This window comes from Mus caroli, chromosome 12 (genome assembly GCF_900094665.2).
Source record: "Mus caroli chromosome 12, CAROLI_EIJ_v1.1, whole genome shotgun sequence".
NCBI classification, from domain to species: Eukaryota; Metazoa; Chordata; class Mammalia; order Rodentia; family Muridae; genus Mus; species Mus caroli.
This window is the reverse complement of record NC_034581.1, coordinates 90182163-90194609: the sequence shown is the minus strand read 5'-3', so window position 1 is coordinate 90194609 and position 12447 is coordinate 90182163. Positions and strand designations below refer to the sequence as shown.

Sequence of the window (12447 nt, the reverse complement as noted above, 5' to 3'; positions counted from 1 at the left end):
AAGGAGTCAGAAATCTAAATCTTTATATAAAGGCCATTAAAAGTCATTTCTACTTTAGATCCTCAGAATGCACACTGCTCATCAGTAATTTTTATTGTCACAACAGGAAGCTAAAGGCAAAATGGGTACAAGAACTTAATTGTCACCTTGATCACCAGTCCTGCTTCAACAAAGAGTTACTTTAGTCACTGCCATTAGGTTGTCATTGTTCCTTGTTCCCTGACCTTTACAAACAATCCCTAGTTTAAAAATTAAGAGTGTGTTTTTCTGAACTTCAAATTGTTCTCTAAGATTTTTTACAATAGAGCCACTAACAAGACTATCTTAACCTCACTAACAGTCTGCTTCTCCAAATTCTTTCTGAGGGTGTTGGTCATTACAAATGATCTGCATTTCTAAATTCTTTCTAAGGGTGGTGATTGAATCATTAATCTGTTCCAGGAGCAACGCCTGAAAATGATCAAGCACTATTATTGTGAGGGCCAGAGATACTGCCCAGTTAGGGACTGGAAATCCCCTTTAGAGTTTTCATACAATTCTTAGATGAAGACAGCTGTGAAGGCAACAAGCAGAGCAAAACTCCCTATAGCATGAAGTCCCCAGGACATGAGTCCTGGGCTTCGGCTTCTCCTAGGTAGACCCTTCTTGGTTGCCCTAACCGGAAGGCCACATTTTGTATGTTCTAAAGCTGTTTTGCTATTCCTCTTGCACTGCGCTCAACAATGATGTCCTTGCTTCAATTACCCACAAACTAGGTACCTCACCTTCTCTGTTTTCAAAACTGCACTACATTTGAGACACCAATAAGCTTTTTACATGCATCTTACCATATCCAAATATCTGCATAGAAATTTGGAATAGACATTGGCTTCACAGTTTGACTGATCTGGATAAAGCATATTTTGAGAAGTCCAGTGATTTTTTTCAAGATAAGAAAATGAAATGATTATTCGAAATTATATTTCTTTGATTTTGGAACTGATACTTATAAAGGGATGAATATTAGAAAAATTAAGAATTTAGGTTAGAGTTCAATTTGACATTGCAGTAACCCAATATCATAGTAATCATAAAAAAGGAAACAATTCTCTTGTAAAAGAGAAAGGTCTTGAGAAACAACAGATGAGCTGTGATGATTGGACCTCATTTTTAGCAGTTTTGTCTTCAAAACTGACTCATTACCAATGTTGAATAAAATGAGAAAAATGGCTATGCAATAAAAAAATTAAAGAGTTTAAGAAAGAAAATAAGGCAAAAAAAAACCCCAAAAACCAAAAACCAAAAAACAAAAAAACAAAAAACCCATGACTTGCTATATTCCTGAAGAGAAAAAAATACATGTATGTATGTATGTAGTATGTATGTATATATGTACTTTTATTATTTAATTATTTTTTTTTACAGTCCAGTGTTATCCCCCTCCTGGTCTTTCCTCCAACCACTCCCTATCCTACTCACTCTCTCCCATCTCCAAGAGGAATTCCCCAATTCCCTACCCACCCAACCAGGTCTTCCTATTGCCTGAGGCCCCAAGTCTCTCTAGAGGGAGGGTTAGGTGCATCCTCTCTCACTGATGCCAAGTCAGGCAGTCCTCTGCTACATATGTGTCAGGGCCTCATATCAGCTGGTGTATGCTGCCTGGTTGATGGCTCAGTGTCTGAGAGATCTCAGGGGTCCAGGTTAATTGAGACTGCTGGTCTTCCTATGGGGTCACCCTGCTCCACAGTTTCTTCCAGCCCTTTCCCAATTCAACCACAGGGGTCCCCAGCTTCTGTCCATTGGTTGGGTGTAAGTATCTATATCTGACTCTTTCAACTGCCCTTTGGGCCTCTCAAAGGGCAGCCATGCCATGCTCCTGTTTATAAGCACACCATAGCCATCAGTAACAGTATCAGGCCTCAGAACCTCCCCCCTGAGCTGGATCCTGGTAGGATTTGCTGAAGGAGGGAGAGGCAGGAGTTTGAGGCCAGTCCGGGACACACATTTATTTATATGTTATGTCATAGCAAATGCTAGTGACGGATTTTGTATAACAATGTGATATTGAAGTTTTGACTTATAAGTAGAAATAGTTTTTAAGTAATAGAAAAATTATGAAGAAATGGTAGGATAATGACAAAATGGGCTTTATGTTCAGAATGATGGAAGGAAATACTAGATGAAACAACTGTTGGAGCTACGGTGTGGATTTGGGAAGAATTGAACTTGAGTCTTTCCCATAAGCTTCTGCTTCAAGTGCAGGATTAGTGCTCCCTCCTTCCTTCTTCTCCTCTCTCTTTCCTTCCCCTTTGCTCCTTCATTTCCTTCTCATATATTTTTTTTTGCTTGTTTGCTTGCTTGTTTGTGATAGTATCTTACGATACAGACAAGAATAGCTTTTACTTCATAGTGCTCAACCTCTGTAAGCCCCCTGAGTCGCAGGACTGCAAACATAATCCATCATTCCTGGATCCACAAACAATTTTGAACCCTTATATTTCTGTGGCTGAAACACTATATACAGATGTTTCTATATAACTCTATAAACAATTGTTTCATTTAGGATGTAAAAATGAACAAAATAAAAAAATATATACCATTGAAGTTGTCAGATACTAAAAGTCAGTTTGATCTGTGTTTATATTGATTATGTAGGTTAAAGGAAGGACTCAGGAAAACAAAGGTATAACAGCTTTAAAGTTTAAAACTATTATTAGCTAATATTAACCAAGATTTATGCCATATGTTCTAATATGTATCTTTTATAGAACTTACAATGAATTATTATAGATGTACTTATGTATTTACTATGAGGTATCCATCTTATGTATTAGGAACATTTCCAGCAAATAGAGTCATGAATATATACTTCTATCTTCCTCTAACAACCATGTGCCAGGACATGCTCAGCATCCTTAACCCTGACTCAGAATGGCCATCCTTTAGCTTCTTGGTCTGGTTGGCTCCTCTTGTTATCAAATAGTTTTTATTGTCTTTGTTTCCAAAAGTACTGTATGAACTCGTCTGGTATCTGTCATGCACTAAGATGTCCCACGCCCTATAATTCCTTTGAGGTTGAAACATGTTGCTCTTGTTTGTCTCCAGGACACAACAAATGATTGGCACATAGGAGGTAGTTGGCAGTACATGTGGAATGAATAAATGAGCCACATAAAATCACCTCAGAGAGAAACAATGCCTATATATAGATAGAGTGGTTATAATTACTTGCAACTAAAAGTTCAAATACTATGATTAATATTGCCATTAAGTGAAAAAAGAACTCAGAAATTGCATATTGCTACTTACTTCTTGGGTCATTATTTTATGAGTGATTATTTTATTGCAAAAAATACCCTAAATTTAGCATTAATATTTCCTCACTTATTCTGCTAGTTACCATATACTGGCTTTGGACACAATGTAGTTTTAAACTTTAAAGCTGGTATATCGTGCTCACTTCGGTAGCACATATACTAAAATTGGAATGATACAGAGAAGATTAGCATGACCCCTGCGCAAGGATGACATGCAAATCCGTGAAGCATTCCATATTTTTAAAACAGAACCAAAAAGACATGCATAATAAATACACAATTTCTCATGCAAATATAGTTTGCATCAAGCAATGTTTCCATTATTAAAGCTGTATAGTTCATAGAAAAAATACAACTGTTATATCTTAGTTTCCTTGAGTCCTTCCTTTAACCTACATAATCAATATAAACACAGATCAAACTGATTTATAGTACCTGACAACTTCAATGGTATGATTTTTTTTTTACTTTAATCTATTCATTTATACTTCCAAAATGAAGCAATTGTTTGTAGAGTTATATAGAAACATCTGTATATAGTCTTCCAGCCACAGAAAGATAAGGATACAAAGTATCAATCAGAGGATAAATTCTTCAATAAAGGAGATTATTAGGGAGTGATATACTTAAGAAAAATGTACTTTTTCCTTTGATATAATATATTTATTTAATTATGAATCTATATGAATTTATTTTATTACTGATTGAGTATGATCACTGTTTCATACAATCTTTTACATATTAAAATTTGTTTCTTATGAGCTTAGAAAAGGTAATGCTAACACAAAACTGCTTATTGAATGAGTAAGTTACACTTCTGAGAGAAGGTAAAATCATTTTCTAACTTATTATCCTCTCATATATTATGTTCCATTTGCTGTTTCCACCTCCTCTCCCCCTCCAAGTACCCCACTTATCTCACCCAGAACCATTCCTTCTCCTTCCCCTTCAGAACATGGCAGACTACCCAGTGGTATCAACCAAACATGGCATATCAAATTGCAAGAAGACTCACATCCCCACATGTTAAGGCTTGAGAGGCAACCAAGTAGAGAAGAACGTGATCCCAAACCAGGCAAAAGAGTCAGAGGCAAGAGAGTTACGAGTCTCACAAGAATACCAAGCTCCACAACCATAACATATCTGCAGAGGACCTAGGTAAAACCCAAGCAGGCTGATAGTCAGTTTAGTCTCTGTGAGCCATAGTGAGCACTGGTTGTCCCCTTTGGCACCTACAATCCTTCTTTCCCCACTTACACAGGATGCCCCAAAATCCACCTAATGTTTGCCTGTGAGTCTCTCAATCTGCTTCTATCAGTTGCTGGTTGAAGCCTCTGTAACGATGATTATGCTAGATTCTGGTCTATGTGCATAGCAGCGTATCATTAGGAATCATATAGTTGACCTTTTGGGGCAGGTCATGTTTGGTTTTATTCTAGGTCTCTGGACTATTTAGCTTCCAATACCTGCCCCTGCAGGAAGTGTCACTTGTTGGTTCCATCTTGTGGCATTGGTCTCAAGCTGGACCAGACATTGCTTGGCCACTCCTAAAGAAGTTCTCTGCCACACAGTTTATTGGCACAACGAAATGTTGGTCTAAGGTTACTTGTGCTGGGTTGGTGCCCTCATCCCTTTACTGGAAGTCTTGCCTGGTTATAGATACTGCTGACTTAAACTCTGTATTCCCCATTAGAAGGAGTGTTAGCTAGGGTCACTCTTGTAGATTTCTGAGAGTTTTCATTGTGTAAATGTCACTGTTATTTCCTCAGATGGAGGGTTGAGATGAGACCTGTATCAAAGCTATGTGAATACACTGCCTGGGCTGAGCCTATAGCATTTCCTTCTCTATTCTAACTATCCCTAGACCAGGCTTGGAAGTTTCTAACCTCCATACAATCTAATCTTCCAAGCTAACTGATTCAAACTGACTTCTATTGGCTTTGGACTGACTGGCTCTGCTTGGCCTCAATCTAACTCTGGCAATCTGTTCTAATCTTCTGGCTTCTTCAGACTCTTTGGTGGTTCTGTTTTCACTTGTAGCCTGTCTCTCAAAAACTGTCCCAGTAAAATTGCCCCTCTTTCTGTTGGTATTGCTCTCTTAAATTGCCTCTCTTAAGTGTCTTCTTGAGAGTTGGGTGTATCCTATCTCTGACTCATTCTGTCAGATTTTTCCCTGATTTGTCACTTTTTTTCTGCTCATCAATTATACCGCACTTTCAAACATGGCTGCTTCCTCTTACAAACTAAGTTTACCTTCATTATTTGGGATTAAAGGTATATAGTAAGGGCATGACTGTATTCAAACCAGAGAATTTAATGTTATGCACTAAGGGTGAACATATTTCATTTTATTCATGTCAGAATAGCTAAGAACAAACCAAGTCAGAGGGATTAGTAGTGTTTTGTGTGTTTGCATTCCAGATGGATCACACAGACCTTGAAGGTCTTTACATATGATCCCTCACCAGAGAAAGCCATGCTGCTGGATTAAAATTCCTCTACACCAATACACTAGATTTCTATCCCCCACCCCGCAATGCTGCCCAAATTCTCCCAATTCCTCTCCCCACCCCTCAGTACTCTATCTCCTTCTGGAATCTAGTTCTTCCTCTTCCCAACTCTACCTGCTCCCAGTCCACCAGTGAAATCTGTGCATTTTTCCCTTCTCAGAAACATTCATGTGTACTCCCTGCTCCTTGAGCCTTCCTTGTGACATAGCTTCGTTGGGTCTGTGGATTATAGCATAGTTATCTTTCACTTTCCAGCTAATATCCACTCATATGTGAGCAAATACCATGTTTTGTCTTTCTTGGTCTGGGTTTCCTTACTCAGAAAAACTTTCTAATTCTATCCATTTTTCTGAAATATTCATGTTTTTGTTTTTGTGTTTTTAGCAGCCAAGTTATACTTCCTTGTGTAAATGTACCACACCTTCTGTATCCATCCCTTGGTTGAGGGACATCTACATTGTTTACAGTAATTGGCTATTACAAATAAAGCTGCTATGCACATAGTTGAGCAAGTGTCCTTGTGGTAGGATTGAGCATCCTTTGAGTATATGTCCAGGACTGGTATAGCTGGATCTCAAAGATTTTGAGAAACTGCCATATTGATTTCCAAGTGGCCGTACAAGTATGTACACTCATCAGCAAAGGAAGAGTGTTACCTTTGTTTCACATCCTCACAAGCATCAACTGTCACTTGTGTATTTGCTCTTAACAATTCTGACTGGTATAAGATAGAATCTCAGAGGTATTTTGATTTTCATTTCTCTGATGACTAAGATGTTGAACATTTCTTTAAGTACTTCTTGGCCATTTGAGATTCTCCTGTTGAGAATTCTATGTTTACCTCTGTATCCATTTTAATTGAATTATTTAGTTTGTTGGTGTCTAGTTTTTTTGAGATCTTTAAATATTTAGGGTATTAGCCCTCTGTCACATGTGAGGTTGTTGAAAATCTTTTCTCATTTTGTAGGCTGACATTTTGTACTATTGACAGTGTTTGGCTTACCAAAGGTTTTCAGTTTCATGAGGTCCCATTTATTAGTTCTTTATCTTAGTACATGTAATATTGTTGTTTTGTTCAGGAAATTGTATCCTGTGCCAGTTGAGTTCAAGGTTATTTCTCGTTTTCTCTTCTATCAGGTTCAGTGTATCAGGTTTTATGTTGAGGTTTTTGATCCAGTTGAAATTGAGTTTTATGCAGGCTGATAGATCCAGATCTGTTTGCATTTTGGAAGGTAAAATCTTAATGTGTCAGTCATATAATGTAATTAGAAACAAACTCCATAATGAACTTAGAATTGGAAATAGAAATTAAGCATACCAAGCCAAAATTGCCAGATAATGGAGATGGGGATGTATGTATATGGAAATGCATATGTTTTTGCATTTGAACATGAGGTGATGGACTCAGAAAAGGAAAGCATAATGGGGGAGATGCTGAAAAATGTACCAAGAAGCATAAGGATAACTTGTTCTCCCCGCCACCATGGGCAGGTCCTGAGTAATTCAGCTGTGCAGTGAATTACTCCTATTTATATGAGAGGCAAGATTTCCTGGACAGTATTTGTTAAAAGAAGACACATAGTAACAGTATACACAAGAAAATCATAAAGGCAGCTAGATGCTTTCCAGGCTCATGGGAATTATGGTATCAACAGATTTGGAACCCTTGTGTTTAAGACGAGGAAGGAGTGGCCTGATTCCTGTAATATTTAAAAGATAGAATAAGTAGGGCTAGTGATGGTTTAAAAATAAGAAAATCTGAAAGAGAGAGAGAGAGAGAGAGATTGCAATTTTAGTCCATAGGCTTGTAGTTCAGTATTGGAATTATGGGATCATGGCTAAAAGATGGGAATCATAGAGAAGGTCTGAACTCTTTGGTTATATATTTAGCCTAGGGTCCAAACATGAAATATTAGCTAATGAGTGACATTCATATGGATATGGTTTACAGGTCTGGCTACAGATAACATGTAGCATATCACTGATATGTAGAAATTAGCAGAGTAACCACACTAAGAAAAATGGTGAGGAACAGTAAACAATATGCATAAGCCAGAACTAACTAGAACTTACCTTCACACTGGAAGGATCAGATAGATTCAAGGGTAATTACTGGCAATAGAGGAATGAATCATAGAGAAAAGTCCAAAGCACACAGACCAGGAAATAAAATCACCAAGCAAAACAAGATTGAAAATGAATAATATGAATGAGATTACACCATTTTAAATTTTTGTCTAAAATTAAAAAATAATATATTTTCACATTACAACAGCATTATAAATATCTTGATTAATATTTTCTCTTTTAAAAAATTTTAATTTATAGAGCAAAGAATTTGGAATAATGATAAAAATATACATAAATAGGTGACACAAAATACTTTCTGTACTGTTTTCTAGAGTTAGTACTTCATGTCCTGTGTGTGTATGTGTGTGTGTGTGCACACGCGCGCATGTGTGCCTGTGTATGTGTTCCAGTATTTTCATGTATGCGGATGTATATCTACATCTAAATCAATGCTTTCATTCTCTATCCTTAGAAAATATACTATATTACCCAAGAAATATTTTAATTACAATATGTGAAATTCACTGGCTATACTAGGCTTCTGATAATATTCATTTAGAAAACTTCATCTTAAGAATCTAAGTACTTTGGGCCTTCATATATTAACTGAAGTTTTTTCTTAAAAGTACCAAATTAACTTAGTTAAGGATAAATAAGTTTAAGAATCTTCATAGATTTTACAGCATGCTTTCCAGAAATATAGATTTTATTAAAATTTCATCACCCTATAAAACTTCTCATTTCCCTGGGAACTCATCACTGTGGACTGTTCCCACTTTATCTATATTTTAAACTAGTCTCCATAGATGTTTCACCTATAATGGAAAAGCAGTTTTTATGCCCAGTAACTCTAAATCTTATTATAAACAAAATATTAGACCAGAATTGATTCTCACGAACCCAGTATTCAGCCTTTGTTACTGAGTGAGATTTTTCTCAAATCTTTTCCCACCTTCTGTAATTCTGTTCAAATCTATGAATGTAATACTTGCAATCAAAGTTTCCATTCCATTCTTCTTTCCTATTGTATCATTTTGAAAAGTTCACTGCTAAATGTCCATAGAAATGAACATTCTAACAATGCAACATTGAGTTACATATTTTCTTGGTAGTGTGCCCAATAATATTCTAACTAGTGTCAGAAGGTCTTCAGGAATAATAGAGAGTCATTTAGCTACTCTCAGTCTATCATCTGTGAAAACAACTTTGCATGACACTGGATAATAATTAATTATAATAATCAATATCACAAACCCCAAAGACTTGAATTATCTATTAAAAATACTTATTTGAAAAAATTTATAGATGATTTTATTTTAACTGATTGTTATTTCTGTTGGTGTATATTCATTGCACACAATTCTGGCTTTCCTGAAGACAATTTTAATCAAACTGAACATTTTAATGAATGATTTTGTGAAGTAATAGTTGTGATATATTATACGTGTGTATGTCGTGGGATTGTGTAGAGTCTTGAGAATGAAATTGTGCAAAGTCTTAAGAAGGAAAGAAGTAGATTGTTATCATTTTTGCATATAAGTAATTCTTTATACCTTTCTCCCATGCTACTCAGGGATGAAACAGGAAGCATTCTTTCTTTTCTTTTTTTTTCAATAATTTATTTTTTATTCCTTTTACATCCCGATTGATTGAAACCCCCTCCATCCTCTCCTCCTATTCCTGTCCTTACAAATCCATCCCAATATTACCCCTCCCCGTCTCCTCAGAGAAGGATAAGACTCCTTTTGGATACCACTCCACATTGGGATGTGTGGACTAGGTGTATCCTCTTCTGGTGAGGCCATACCAGGCAGTCCAGGTAGAGGAAATGTATCCAATGCTAGTCAACAGAGACAACAACAGCCCCAGCTCAAATTGTTAGAAAACCCACATGAACACCAAGCTGCACATCTGCAACAAATATGTAGGGGTCCTAGGTTCAGCCCCTGGATTATCTTTGGTTGTTGCTTTAGTCTCTGTAAGCCCCCTCCCCCCTGCCCCAGGACCATGTTAGTTGGCTCTGTAGGTCTTCTTATGGTGTCCTTAACCCCTCCAGATTAATCAGTTCTGTCCCTCACTCTTCCATAAGACTCTGAGCTGTCTGAGGTTTGCCTGTAGGTCTCTATATCTGTTTCCATCAGCTGTTGGATAAAGACTATCAGGAGACAGTTATGCTAGGCTCCTGCTTGCAAGCATAGGAGAGTATCTTTAATAGCCTCAGATGTGGGTTCTTTCACTTGATATCTTAGTCAGGGTTTGTGTTCCTGCACAAAATATTATGACTAAGAAGCAAGTTGGGGAGGAAAAGTTTTATTCATCTTACACTTCCACATTGTTATTCTTCACTAGAGGAAGTCAGGACTGAAACTCAAGCAGTTCAGGAAGCAGGAGCTGATGCAGAGGCCACAGAGGGATGTTATAAACTGACTTGCTTCCCCTGGCTTGCTCAGTTTGCTTTCTTATAGAACCCAAGACTACCAGCCCAGGGATAGCACCCCCCACAATGGGCCCTCCCTCCCTTGATCACTAATTGAGAAAATGCTTTACAGCTGGATCTCATGGAGACATTTCCTCAAGGGAGGCTCCTTTCTCTGTGATAACTCAAGCTTGTGTCAAGTTGACACACAAAACCAGCCAGTACACATGAAATGGGTCTCAGGTTGTGTCATTCATTGTTTGGCTGTCCACTCGTTCTCTGTTCTATCTTTACTCTGTGCATTTTGTAGGCAGGAACACATTTGGGTTGAAGGTTTTGTCCCCCTCTCTCCACTAGAAGTCCTATCTGGCAACAGAAGCTGATCATTTCATTTTCTATATCATCTGCTGGTAGGAATCCCAGCCTGAGTCACCCCCATAGAATCCCCATACCCTCCTCCATCTGAGTTTCTAATTGTATATGGGGCCTGTGGGAGGTAATGCATGACTGTTATAGAATTGGTTAAAATCTATAACTGGGGATATAACAAGCTTTGGGTAGAATGGTCTTCTGATGTTTTGTTAAATGAACTTGTAGCCAAATTGTTTCCTAAATAATTATGTTTATTCACACACACTGCTGTTTTTATTCTGGGTTTATGAATCTTCTTTTTCACACAGCACAACAATTAATACAGACCTACCACCTATCAAAGTGCTGAGAATATACAACTGTTGAAGGATCAGTCTAATAGAGAATATCTGTTTCTTAGTCAGGGTTTCTATTGCTATAGTGAAACACTATGGCCCAAAGGCAAGTTGGGAAGGAAAATGTTTATTTAACACACTTCCACATTGCTATTTATTATTGAAAGAAGTCAGGACTGAAACTCTAACAGGGAAGGATTCTGGAGGCAGAAGCTGATGCAGAGGTCATGGAGGGATGTAGCTTACAGGCTTGCTCTTCATGGCTTGATCAGCCTGCCTTCTTACAGAACCCATGACCCACCATGGACTGGGCACAACCTCACTGATCACTAATTGGAAAATAAAATGCTTTATAGCTGAATTTCATGAAAGCATTTCCTCAACTGAGATTCCTTTCTCTGTGGTGACTCTAACTTTTGTCAGTTTGACACACAAAAGCATACAGAACAGCCAGTATCACTCTTTTCAAAGCCCAGTCACCATTCTGAGAAAAAGAACAGAAAGATTATAAGAAAGAGAGGATGCAGAATAGCACTATTCATGAAACATTCTGCTAGTTATGACATGGTCTTTGTAATTACAATTATATCGCACATGTGCCTACCTGCACATGACTTTTATAAGAACAACAAAAGGTTATGAAGGTAGAAGCAGACTAGGTGACAAGAAGGGAGGTAATGGATGTCTGAGAGGGATAAGAGGGGCATGATCACAATGTACCCCATATTATATAAATCATCAGAGGTGTTGGTTAGTGTGAAAAAAAGATTATAGTCAAATGCTTACAACACAAAAGGAAATACGTTTGAAATCTACAAATTAATTTCAAGCCTGTGTAGAAATATTCATGTAATCCTCAATGATGAAAAAAATGAATGAATAAATAAATAAATGAATAAGGACACTTCCTTTCATTTTATTTCTAATTTTTTATTACTTGAGAAAAAAGACACTTATAAACATCCATATTGGTTGTTCCTGGAATAGTTCTCTTTGCTATAGTTAATTTCAAGTAGGAATGTGATCTCGGTTCACAGAAAAGGGGGCAGAAAATTCTTAAAAGTGGGGATGGTAGATGGTCTCAAAAAAAATTCAGTTACCAGACAGACACAGTATGACACTTACACATATAAAGTGAAAGCAAATATACAGTATGCATAGGACTTGCACAAGCTCAAGCAGAAAATTCCAGCATTGGAGGGGACGGGTGAGCACCAATCTCCATGACAGCTTCTGGTCAACAGGCAGCTTTCTTAAGGATTTGATTCCTGGTTGACTCTACTCGCTCTCCAGGGCATTCCGTACTCCCAAGAGTAACACAAAATGGACTCCATGAGAGTCAGAGAAGAAGGAAAGTATAAAAGGAAGGAAGGAAGGAAGGAAGGAAGAAAGGAAGGAAGGAAGGAAGGAAGGAAGGAAGGAAGGAAGGAAGGAAGAAAGGGAGGGAG

At 37.5% G+C, this 12447-nt stretch overlaps 1 non-coding gene across 1 annotated transcript; it reads left to right on the top strand.

The window, feature by feature from the left end:
• Positions 1-3431: 3431 nt before the first annotated feature.
• On the top strand, positions 3432-3538 carry LOC115032905. The gene has a single exon (XR_003838552.1). It is a non-coding gene; the product is annotated as a U6 spliceosomal RNA (small nuclear RNA).
• The last annotated feature ends 8909 nt before the right edge of the window (positions 3539-12447 follow it).